The following is a 13,145-nucleotide window of genomic DNA, read 5'->3' as shown; positions in this document are numbered from 1 at the left end:
ATTCTAGAAACAGTCTATGTTTTTAACCTTTGACTATTTCTTTTCTTTCATGCATCAGCTGATTATATTTAAGAAACAGAGTGCTTATTTTTCTTTGAATCCAGATACAGTAAATTTCACTACTAGCTTACATTTAAGAAACAGTGTGTATATTTCATTTAAATTCAAAAACAGTGACTTAGATTCCAGAAACAGTATTACTTGAAATCCAGAGACAGTTTATTTTTACAGTCCAGAAACAGTGATATGTTATTATTGAATAGCATGCAGATCTCAAATTTATTTTCTGGAGAAACAAACAATGAACTCCACTGATGAAGAAGAATAGAAAAACAGTACCTCGAATACATTATAAATAATAACAACGATCACATTTCAACGAAATAATACAAAATATAAATAAAATAGCATGAGATCTATATTTTTGTTTCAAAGAAAAAGAAGGTCTACAAAACAATGATGAATTCCATTAACGAGGAAAATATGGAACTCAAACTTAAAAAGTTAGGAGTAAAATGGATAAATCATAATTTATTATAGTTAGGTCATTTTTAGTTGGACTGGTTTAATATGGGCTTTGTATTAATCATTAAACAAAACTTATAACTTGGTTTTTTATTAAAATTAAAATTTTTCAAGCTATTTTCATTAGTTCTCATTTTAAATTAAGTAATATTTTTTTCATAAGAAACGATAACAAGTTATTTAGACAATAACATAAATTACAAAATAGTGAATAAGAAATCCTCCATCTAGCAAAACTAGCTAAGATATCCCACGCTATATGAAAAGAGAGAATAATCCCTGAACTCATCTGAAAGCGAGCTAAAAAATGAAAATAACAGTCCTATGTTTGGTTTTTGCTCGAATTGAACTATAATCTCTCTCTACTCTGAGTTCCAGGAAACCAAATTTCTTTCTAGATGGAATCGAGAAAAGCGGGAAAATGCAGAACAACGCACCTCTTGACCATGTCGATGGGAGAAGCTAGCAGAGTCCACAGGAGTTCCAGTGAGGTTCTTAATAAACCCCTCGCCCACATTACCATACCCACGGCGGAGCCAAATCTGTAACACCCGAAAAAATTAAACAGTGCTATCATCATTCCATGGAAGAAACAACGTTACAAATTTACAAGCTACAATATCAACGTTTGTATTCTAAAAATGTCGCATTGTGGTTCCATCATCAATACAAAAAATAACATCTCTCGTAAATAACCAAGCTCTACTTAACCTTTGATTAATCGCCGAAAATGCTCTCTTAACTAAAACGGTTGCAACTGCAAAACTAGATTCTACCACATTCAGAACAACGTACGAGGAATTGGATTCCATCTTTCTCCGAACCCTTGACAATTGATGAATTCGCAAACACGTAAGTATGCACAGGCATGGTTTTTACAACAGATATCTGGGAATTCTGCGAAAAGGGTGCTTTTGAAATGAAACTGAATTTATTATCGAAGCTTAGACTATACAAATTTCAGAAGAAAAAACCTAAAAGTGCTGGTATAACATCTACAATTAGACTTCTGCTTGCCTCTTTCTTACCAGCTGGGGTTCGGGAGCTCAATCTTTGTGATGTCTGGTCCAGAACCACTTCCTCCTAGCATAATCGTTTTCTGATAGGGATCTACTCCACCTTGACCCAAGCAAGAAGTGCCGTTTCAAGAAAGGTTTCGCAGAGTTGTTCCGAGTGCTGGAACTGGGTTCCATCTTAGATACTTTTCCTTTCCTATCGGCATTCTTCTGATGATCAAAAACACCATAATCATCATCAAAGTAGCTATCTACAACTCTATTTTTGGATATCTTAAGGTTTTTGGCTTTGAGCTCTGCTTCGACTCTCAAAGCTTTTCTCGACATCTTTAAGACTTGCTTATCTCCGACCATACAAATTGGGCAAGCCGGGTCAAACTTATCAACCTCCAATGTCATAGTCTCCAAGCACTCAACATGGTACAAATGTCCACATACCAACACAGAAACCACTGATGTGTCACTGCCGGCAATAATTTTCTGGATGCTCCATGTGTTGGTATTGAAAAGTTTACTAACTCAATACCAAAATATGTGGGTGATAAGTTTACAAACTCTATCACACCTCTCACTTTGCACTCTCAATAAAATTGGACAAAGAAATATAGAAAGGAGGGAAGCTACAAGCTTTGGCAAAACACTTGGACTTTGATATATGAAAAGAGAGTTTACAAACTCAATAGCTTACAAGCTGAAAATGAGAAAGGAATTGGAATGGAATTGATATTCTAAAGCCTAGCAAGAAGGCCTATTTATACAAAACAGAAATTGATAAACAATACAACAACACATACAATGAATGATGGTGTTTACCATCTTTCCACCCTTTCAAACACATGCAGCAACTTTGGATAGTTGGCACACACATACATTGCATCCTTCCAGCTTGCAAACACAACCTTTCGGCTAGCACACAGCAGCTCACATCTCTGCTGTCTTTCAACACACTTTCAGCTAGCACATGGAGGAAACTTTAGTCTTTGTAGTTGCAGCAAGTGTGAGTATAACCTGTAAAGAAACTAACAGCTAGCAGCTGCCATTTACAACCTGTTTTGATTTGAATTTCCAACACACCTCCTCAAATCAAAACGCCTTCATTCCTAGCATTTCACGTAGCAGCCGGAATGATTCAACTGGTAGTGGCTTAGTGAAGATGTCTGCCACTTGTTCCTTCGTGTGACAATAGACAAGTTCGATTGTCTTTTGCTTTACATGATCCCTTAGAAAATGGAACCTGGTATCAATGTGCTTGCTCCTTCCATGTTGAACAGGATTCTTTGCAAGCTTGATTGCAGACATGTTATCCACATGAATCACAGTCGATTCCACTTGTGGATGACACACTGACTTCAATAGATTTCTTAACCAAATTGCCTCACACACTGTTGAGGCTACAGCAACATACTCGGCTTCACATGATGACAAAGCAACAATTGATTGCTTCTTTGAAGTCCATGAGAAAGCTGTTGATTCTAGAAAAAACACATAGCCAGTTGTGCTTTTCCTTTCATCTTGGTCACCTCCCCAATCACTATCTGAATAACCAAATAATTTTGTATCTTCACCAAAATTATAAAATAGACCATAGTTTAGAGTACCTCTTATGTACCTCAAAATTCTCTTGGCAGCCAGCCAATGAGACTCCCTTGGTGTTTCCATGTATCGACTCACGAGTCCAACTCCATAAACTATATCAGGTCTTGTGATTGTAAGGTACCTTAGGCTTCCAACCAAGCTTTTGTACACGGTTGAGTTTACAAACTCACCTTCTCCTTCCTTAGACAACTTCAATCCAGTTGCAACTGGAGTGTTGACAATATTGCACTTATCCATATTGAATTTCTCCAATATATCTCTCATGTACTTTTGTTGAGAGATGTAGATACCGTCACTTTCTTGCTTCACCTCTATGCCAAGAAAGTATGACATTAATCCATTGTCAGTCATCTCGAATTCACGGAACATGGATTGCTTGAACTCACAGAACATTGCTTCATTGTTTCCTGTAAACAACAAGTCATCTACATAGAGACAAATAATTAAGAACTCCCCTTTTGCACCATTCTTCATGTAAACTGAATGCTCGTATGGACATTTCTGAAATCCATTTTGGTGAAGGTAGTTGTCAATCCTTGAGTTCCAAGCTCGTGGTGCTTGCTTAAGGTCATACAAAGCCTTCTTCAAACGATACACCTTATCTTCTTTTCCTTGTACTTGAAAGCCTTCTGGTTATTCCACGTACATTTCTTCCTCAAGTACTCCATTAAGGAAGGCTGACTTGACATCTAGTTGATAAATTTTCCATTTATGATGAGCGGCAAGAGAGATTAGCAATCTTACCGTGTCAAGTCTTGCAACTGGAGCATAGACTTCATCATAGTCCACTCCATACTCCTGTTTGTAGCCCTTTGCTACAAGCCTTGATTTGTACCGATCCACACTCCCGTCTGCAGTGCGTTTGATCTTGTACACCCACTTGATACCAATAGCCTTCTGATTTGGTGGGAGCTTTGTCAACTCCCAAGTGTCATTTTTCTCGATGGCATGGATCTCTTCTTCCATGGCTTTCTTCCAATAATCTTCTTCCACAGCTTCATTGAATGAGAGAGGCTCGTGGTCTGCATACAAGCAGAAAAAGTTGGTTTCTTCTTCTTCTTCTTCTTGTCCATATATCTCAGTGAGACTTCTTAGCCTTACTGGAGTTGAGGAGCTGCTTTCTTCACTGGATGTAGGACCACTCCTTGTAATTCTGTGCACTGGAGTTGTTGTGATTGTTTGAGCAGGCTGTTGCTCAACAGGTGGTACAACTTCTGGTTCTTCAAAATCAGTGTAGACGATCCTCTCTTTACTGACTTCTTTGTTGTTCCACTTCCATGCCTCTTCCTCACTGAAGATGACATCTCTACTAACCACTAGTTTGCCAGTTAGTGGGTTGTAAAGCTTGTATGCCTTGGACTCTTCACTATAGCCCACAAACACACACTTCTCACCTCGATCATCGAGCTTTCTCCTCTTGGCTTCTGGAACTTGAGCATATGCAACACACCCAAAAACTCTTAGGTGTGCAACACTCGGCTTATATCCCCTCCAAGCTTCTTGTGGTGTCATCCTCTTGACACTTTTTGTTGGACATCGATTCAACAAATAAATCGAACAAGCTACAGCTTCTGCCCACAATTCTTTTGGCAAATTCTTCTCCTGAAGCATGGACCTTGTCATGTCAAGGATGGTTCGATTCTTTCTTTCGGCTATCCCATTTTGCTGTGGGGTATAGGCAGCAGTCAGTTGATGCCTAATTCCTTGCTCCTTGCAGTATGCTTGGAAAACATTGGAGGTGTACTCTCCACCTCTATCTGATCTCACAGCCACAAGCTTGTGGTTGCTTTCAGCCTCTGTGAGTGCCTTGAACTCCTTGAAGATTTTTAGGGCAGCCGACTTCTCCTTGAGAAAATAAACCCAAGTCTTCCTACTGAAATCATCAATGAAAGTAATAAAATACCTATTACCTCCATAAGACATAGGATCCAATGGACCACATATATCCGTGTGTACCATCTGCAGTGGTGCCTTTGCTCTCCATGTATCACCAACAGGGAATGATAGTCGTGCTTGCTTGCCAAGCACATAACCTTCACATACTTGACGTGTGGCTTCAATCTGGGGTAGACCACGAACCATTCCTCCACTTGACAGCAACTTTAGGCCATTGAAATGAAGATGGCCATATCGAAGATGCCATTTCCATGACTCATCTTCCATTACACCAATGTTGCAACTCCCAATCTTTGTGTTCAACTTCAACGGGAACATTCGGTTTTTTGACATTTCAACACGTGCAATAAGCTTTCTTCTTGCATTCCTGAGAGTGAGAAACATATCCTCCATATGTATAACATACCCTTTCTAGAGCAGTTGACCAATGCTCAGAATGTTGCTCTTCATACCTGGTATGTAGTAGGTATCGGAGATGTATTCTTCTTTACCATCCTTCTGGATGATTTTGATCTTTCCTTTGCCTTCAACTGGCAACTTTGAGGAGTCACCAAGACTCACAGATCCATAAGGCCCATCTTTGAGTTCGGCAAAAAACTCTTTCTTTCCACACATGTGGTTGCTTGCACCAGAGTCTAAATACCAAACATCTTGTTGGCTACTGATATCATGGTGTGCTAGTAAGACTGTAAGTTCCTCACCAGCATTTCCATTTCATTCTGCCATGTTGACATGCTCACCATTTTTATATGAACATTCATTTGCATAATGTCCATATTGCTTGCAAGTGTGACATTGGATATGCGCCTTTCCTCGGGTAGATCTCCACTCTTGAGATTGACCTCGGTTTTGTTCATAGCCTCGACCTCTTCCTCGGGCTCGTCCTCGGCTACGGTTGGATGAACTCCCACGACGTGAGTGCCCACGACCTTTATTTGGTTTGTCAATATTCAACTTTGACTCCAAAGCTTGCTCTAGCGTTGTGGGGCTTGCATTCTTCTGAATGCGTTGCTCGTGAACTAGGAGGGATCCTAGTAGCTCCTCTGCGCTTATCGCCTCCAAATCCTTGGATTCCTCAATGGCAGTCACCACATGCTCAAACTTAGATGTGAGTGACCGGAGTATCTTCTCCACAACTCGTACTTCATCGAGTCTCTCCCCATTTCTCCTCATCTGATTTACTATCACAATGAGCCTTGAGTGATAGTCGGAGATGCTCTCCCCTTCATTCATGTGAGCAGTTTCAAAATCTGCTCGAAGTGACTGTAATCTCACTTTCTTAACTCGATCTACTCCTTTGTAGATTGTACTGAGTGTGTCCCATACTTGCTTGCTCGTTGTTGCTTCTGCAACCTTCTCGAATGTTGAATCTTCTAATCCTTGATAGAGAAGATACAACGCCTTCTGGTCCTTCTTTCGTAAATCCCTGAGAGTGTTCCTTTGATCTGCAGTATATGTGGCTTCTTGCTCGGTAGTGGGTACAACATACCCACTACTGACAACTTCCCATAGCTCTTGTGATCCAAACAATGCTTTGAATTGGATGCACCATCTTTCATAATTTTCTTTCTTCAATGTGGGAACTTGGAGCTGCACTAAGTTGGATGCCATAACTGCTGCACCTGCCAGAATGGTATTCTGGCTCTGATACCAATTGTTGGTATTGATAAGTTTACTAACTCAATACCAAAATATGTGGGTGATAAGTTTACAAACTCTATCACACCTCTCACTTTGCACTCTCAATAAAATTGGACAAAGAAATATAGAAAGGAGGGAAGCTACAAGCTTTGGCAAAACACTTAGACTTTGATATATGAAAAGAGAGTTTACAAACTCAATAGCTTACAAGCTGAAAATGAGAAAGGAATTGGAATGGAATTGATATTCTAAAGCCTAGCAAGAAGGCCTATTTATACAAAACAGAAATTGATAAACAATACAACAACACATACAATGAATGATGGTGTATACCATCTTTCCACCCTTTCAAACACATGCAGCAACTTTGGATAGTTGGCACACACATACATTGCATCCTTCCAGCTTGCAAACACAACCTTTCGGCTAGCACACAGCAGCTCACATCTCTGCTGTCTTTCAACACACTTTCAGCTAGCACATGGAGTAAACTTTAGTCTTTGTAGTTGCAGCAAGTGTGAGTACAACCTGTAAAGAAACTAACAGCTAGCAGCTGCCATTTACAACCTGTTTTGATTTGAATTTCCAACACCATGAAGATCTCTCTGTTAAAAGCTTTGAGCAGACTCCATAAGACTGCAAATCTATGGAAGGAGAACATGAGAACCTGCTGCTGGATCCAACCATGGATAGAACCAAAGTTCTCACTATCAAAAGACCATCTTTCCCTTTGAGAATAGGCCACGAGCTCAGAAAAGGTACGCATAGACCAGCCATCAGAAGACCCACCTAGAGATCCAGTCGCCAAGTCATTGCTGCAAGTAGAGAGTACAAATGATTGTCTTCCTTCAGATATTGAGTTTTTATTTGGAGATTTTAATCCCCATATCCGACTATCAGAAACCTGTCTCAACAGCTGATGTCCTGGTGAACGACGGGCTCGTCTTGATGGGGTTGAGTTGGGAAATAGTGGATAGCTAGGGGTACGTGATGGTTCTGCAGTTGGTGTTGAAAAATTTGTAGGCATGGACAACGAAACATTTGATGCAAATGAATTTGCAATTGCCAGTGATTCTGTCAAACTCTTCACCTGAAATGCAATTGGAAAGAGCTCAACACAATCTAATGACAATGGGTAAAGGGCTAGAGCATCAGACAACAATGCATAAAACCCAGTATAACACGTCTAGTTTTAATGGAGTCAAACTCACATCTGGAGAATAATTTCTTGCAATGGATATATCTGCAAAATGCACATACTCAGCTCACTAAATCACAAACAAACGAAGCAACAAATGCCAGCAATCCAACGATTAAACTTATGTGACTACCTAACATAAAATAGAAGTACGTCTGATAAGTGTGTGCATGCGCAAAACATCACATGCAAGCATCCAAAGACCTCATCGTGAGGGCTACCAATTTTCCACTGGACAAATAATTGTAAAACAAGGAACTGCAGGTTATCAATGTACTTTCTTAACATGTGCTCAAAATAAAAGAAAATAGAAGAAATATGTCCTCAAAATTTTAGATATATGTTCTGTTAAGACAAACGCTGTCGATCCATAAAACAAAGACACGTCCAGAATTTCTATTTTGACAGAAGAAAATTGTACATTTGAGCTTTCTTTATCTTATTTTGATGATATGTAAAGCAGGAAACTAGGAAGCTGAGAGAGGCATATATTTGGTATAAGGCTACTGTGTGGTTCTTCAATGTGTTTACAAATACCAAGAAAAGATCGATCATTCTCATTCAGGACTATCAGAAATTCCTATCAATGCAAACATGATGCCACTGTGCAATTTGCATCACACCGAGGATTGCAAAGTTAAATTTTCATTTTTACAGGCATTTCTGATGCAATAGTTTATAAACCTAGTAAAAGAGGCCATTAGGTATTCACTACATTCAATCTTATGTAAATTAATCTCATGATGAAAAGTAGGAAGTTCAGAAGGTTTCATTTACCAAAGTGGAAGTAACGTTACCTGGAGATGGACTCAGATTTGTACCTGTTCCTCCATGAACAGGGGACTTTTGAGATATAGGTGTTCCAAAATTCTCCAGTGGGCTTCCCAGATCTGAGAAATTACCCCTTTCAGAACTTAATGCACCTTTTAACTCCATGTTATCATTAGTACTGATTCCACGAGAGACTTGATATGGAGTACCAATTTCACTAGAAACACGCTGTCGATTATCCCATTGAAAATTCCATGAGGTGAACGTATGGCATTCCTGCACAATGTTTCACCTTCAGTTCGATTTGGGTGGGTTCTTTTCTTCGCAGCAACACAGCAAACTGATCCCATGATCGTCCAGATAGCCTTCGCCCTCACTGTGAGCCGAAATTTCACTCTCCTGGAAGACAGAAAATAAACAAGATTTAGTCCGTCATTCATGTTTAATAGCCGCAACCTAATCTTCTAAGTAGAGAATCCAAGAACAGCTCATCCTTACGAAAGGCAAGGGAAAATCAATACTGCATCATAATCTGTATCTAATTACTGCGACATCATCTGTTGTATTCAATTAATGGAACAATTATTCGGTTTCTTCGATTTGTATGTCACCTTTTAAGGAAATACTCTGCACATTATTGCTTCCAGACTAACATGTTACGTTTATTAACATCTAAACCAACCACTCCCCTAAATTTCCAATTCAAAAACCAAAACAAAAATGATGAACAAAGAAAAAAAGAGAGTTAAGAGCAAAGTAAAGTAATCATTAACCTAACAAATACATACAAAAAAAAATAAAAATTGAAACAAAATTCAATGATTCTTAAAAATCATAAAATTGAAGAAACCCTAGGAAAAATAAGCATTAAAGTTCAATAATGGAAATATAAATTGCAGAAAAAAACCTAGGGTTTCCAATCTGCTGGAGTGAACGAAAGAGAAAGGAAAAGTCGCTGAAAATTACCGTTTCATTCCGTTTAGGGTTTCACAGTGCGAGGGAGGTCTTCATCTTCTTCCGCCTAAAGCTGAGAGAGAAAGAGGAGAGAGAGGATTGAGCGGTATCAGAATAACGGCGTGGATGTGATGTGGTGGGAACTGGGAAGTTGTAAACGCATCGGGAGTTGCGCCACGTATTCTGTACTTCAAGCTTTTAGTTTTTTACTTTTATTTTTTTATTTTTTTTATTTTTTATTTTTTCTTATTTCCTGCTCCTGTGTATTTTTTCAGGTACAGAAATATATTGGCAGCCGAACGAGAATCAGAATGCCAAGCAAAAAAATTATATTTATGGGGAAAGTGTTTATGTTCAGATTATTGCGTTCTGAGTTTAAATTATTCGTATCGTTTTTAAATAAAAAAGTAAAATGTTATTCACATGCTGAATGCATTTCATAATTTCTTTACATATTTGATATTTTTTTGTGGAATAGTCGAGTCTTAAAATTAAAATGTGGTATAAACATCATCAATAAGAATACTCATGAATTACTAGATTTTTAAAAATAATCAATTAAGAAACATCAACTGTGGAACAAAATGAAAGCATATACTAATTTATTTCTTCTGTTACATCCTAAGTGGGATTTGTTCAGCAGAACCCACCCATTTTCACAATAAAATAATTCTAACTGAACTTAAGAAAATAATGTATTATGTATACCCCATGGTTGCCCAACAAATTAATCAATAATTCAATAAGAGTATTATACAACCCACAACAGCAGCCATGCATATATGATTTTTCGCTAGTTTTTCCCAGATTTCTTCTTGTCCTTTACTAGAGTACCCTGAACTTTTGGCGGATTCGGACCTCCAGCACTCTGAGAATGGGATGAAGAACCACGTTTCGTGCCAGGATAAAGGACCGTTGCTGCATCAAATTTCTTACTAGAAGACATAACTGCTAATGATAAACTTACTTTAACTTGTTTACAGAAGGTATACAAAGGAGGAGATCAAGTTGTGGCTTTTGCATTGAATATGTTGGAAATGTATTTATAGACACCGGGTTCGCATCTAGGAGTTTGGTTTCCATAGAACTACCAAGAAATTACAGTAACGTAACTGCAAATGTAAACACAGCTATTTGTTTTAATTTTAACTCCTTTTTTTCTATATATATCCTGAATGCCGACCGAGTTGTCTGAATAGCTGAGAAGCGTTGGAGGTTCGGAAAAAATCCTCGAAAAGGAAAACAAATTTCTGACTAGGCCGACAATTTTATGTAAGTTAATATATATATATGGAGATTTAAATTGTATGGGGAATATCTGTTAATATTTTCCCTCCATTCTTATCTTCTGAAGTTTCTGTGTGATATATATTGAAACTTCCTTTTCGGTAATATATTGACTTTCAAGCCTTCTGAGATTTCCTACAATATTACACAACAAATGTTCAAGGCTATCGATCGGAAAATAATCTTCACCGACGCACGCGGTTTAACGAATGTTTGAAGAAGATCACCAATGTATAACTTAAGAGGTGTCGTGGAGACTAATCTTTATACGTTGAATGTAAAATAACAAAGACTTTGGAAAGATTTTGAAATGTGAAAATAAATGCATCGTGAAATAACAGAGAATTACCATAAGGTGGAAAAAAATCATGGAAAGAGTTGATGCATAGGGTTTCACCAGGCTTTCATTTGGAACTGTTGGGACCCATATATAACCAAGTTTTCAAATTATTTTTAAAAAAATGCAGACGGCTTGAATTCAAATAGTGTTTTCTTAATTAGTATTTGCTAGATCATTTTTAATATTAGGGTCATTTTGGTTCCCGTCTTTAATCAACCTAATTGTTTGACTAAAACCTTGTTTGTTTAATATTTTGATTGAGGTCATTAAAATCATTTAAGAGATTTAACTCATGCATTTATATATTTAATGTCCCACAAATTATGAAATTTAAACAAACTAAATAATATTTTTAAAATATAATAAATACTTCAAAATAAATATTAGAGTAATATTGTAGAAAGAAAATAATGTACCTACATAATTATTAACATATTTTAAAAAATAACTACTGATATATTTTAAAACATAAAATAAATACATATAATTAGCATGGGTACATTTAGCAACATTAAAAATGAGTACAAATAAAAAAAAAGGTACAAATAGAAATAAAACTTTAAAAAAATATGGACATAAAATGAAATGAATATATGTGACACGCTTCGATCCAAGAATCAAGACGTGCTGGGCATCACGTGAGCGTGACGTAACCAAAAGTGCGATGCGGAAGCAAAAGATATGAGAAATACGAAGGAATAAAAAAAAACAACTACTAGCAGTAATATCCAACTAGCATGCTAGAGTGAGTTTAAGTGTGTAGTACACAATTTCAGAGCATAAATAGTAGGTGCAGTCAAGTAAGATTATAATTAAATTACAACACCCGCAGGTGAGTCCTACATGCAGGAAGTCTGTTAGAACGCCGAAGAAAACCTCGTGAGCCACCAACTGCTAACTAGAACCTGAAGGGGCGCAAAACAAAATTGAGTGGGTCAGTAAACCAAAGTTTTTCCAAAACATTTCATTTAAAACATTTCTAACCCCTCGCCGTAAAACCTGTATATTTTCCTAGAAAATAACATAATAGCATAATATTTATTCATATCTCTCAAAACATCAATCTTTATCAAAATCCAGTAAGTATGCCAAGCTATATATGTCAATGACAGAATATAGCCTGATTCTTGTATGTTTATTAAGGATGCATACTTAATTTTCATGCATGAATTAGATGCTAGAATATAAATGAGTTTCACCTAATCGTTACAAGTTTATATTCATGAGTAGTGAAGGTTGTTTATCACAATCGCGTTAATTGAATTCTTGGCAATTGTATCATGCATTCATAGTTATAATTGTCTCGTCAACACTTATGATTTTCATTGAACGTAATGATCTCTGATTGTATCTCTATTATGCATTCATATAGGGGACTTTTAGAGAATGATTTGGGTTGTCGCATGCATTCATCCAATTCAATGAGTAAAGGAAAATCTGAGGGTTAATTTGTGCATCACGGTTAATCTGGGGTGTTGAGCATAATAGTTTATTGAAAAGCAATTGGAAATCGATTCATGTACAAGTGTGTCATGTGTGAAGAATGGACCTCTAACTAATCCATCCATCATTTTATTTCTCAAATTCATTTTATAATCTGCCTAGTTTTATAACTTGCTTGTTTATTTCAAATTCATCCAAACCAAAATCCCCTTTTTACTTTCTTGTTTCAAAGTGTTAAATTTCTGTTTTGTTTGTGTTTTTTGAGTGTTTTGATTCAAGTCAAAACACTAAATTCATCCAAAGTTGATTTAGAGTCCAAATTTGCCCGGTTTGTGTTTTTAGGCAATTTTGAGTGTTTTTAAGTTGTTTTGAATCTTTAAAATCTGTTTTGAGTCCCTTGAGTCTATTCAAACGTTTTTAATTTTGTTTTTATGTTTTTGAGTCAATTAAAGGTTTTAGCAAGCCCTCCTAATCCCCA

General features: G+C 37.1%; 1 pseudogene; it reads right to left on the bottom strand.

Moving 5' to 3' along the window:
• Positions 1-1,440: 1,440 nt before the first annotated feature.
• Positions 1,441-9,673, bottom strand: LOC126590089 (uncharacterized; annotated as a pseudogene).
• Between the last annotated feature and the right edge of the window lie 3,472 nt (positions 9,674-13,145).

The sequence above is a fragment of the Malus sylvestris genome, chromosome 11 (assembly GCF_916048215.2).
Source record: "Malus sylvestris chromosome 11, drMalSylv7.2, whole genome shotgun sequence".
Classification (NCBI taxonomy): domain Eukaryota; kingdom Viridiplantae; phylum Streptophyta; class Magnoliopsida; order Rosales; family Rosaceae; genus Malus; species Malus sylvestris.
The sequence above is the reverse complement of the archived record's forward strand: the minus strand, read 5'-3'. Positions and strand labels throughout refer to the sequence as shown.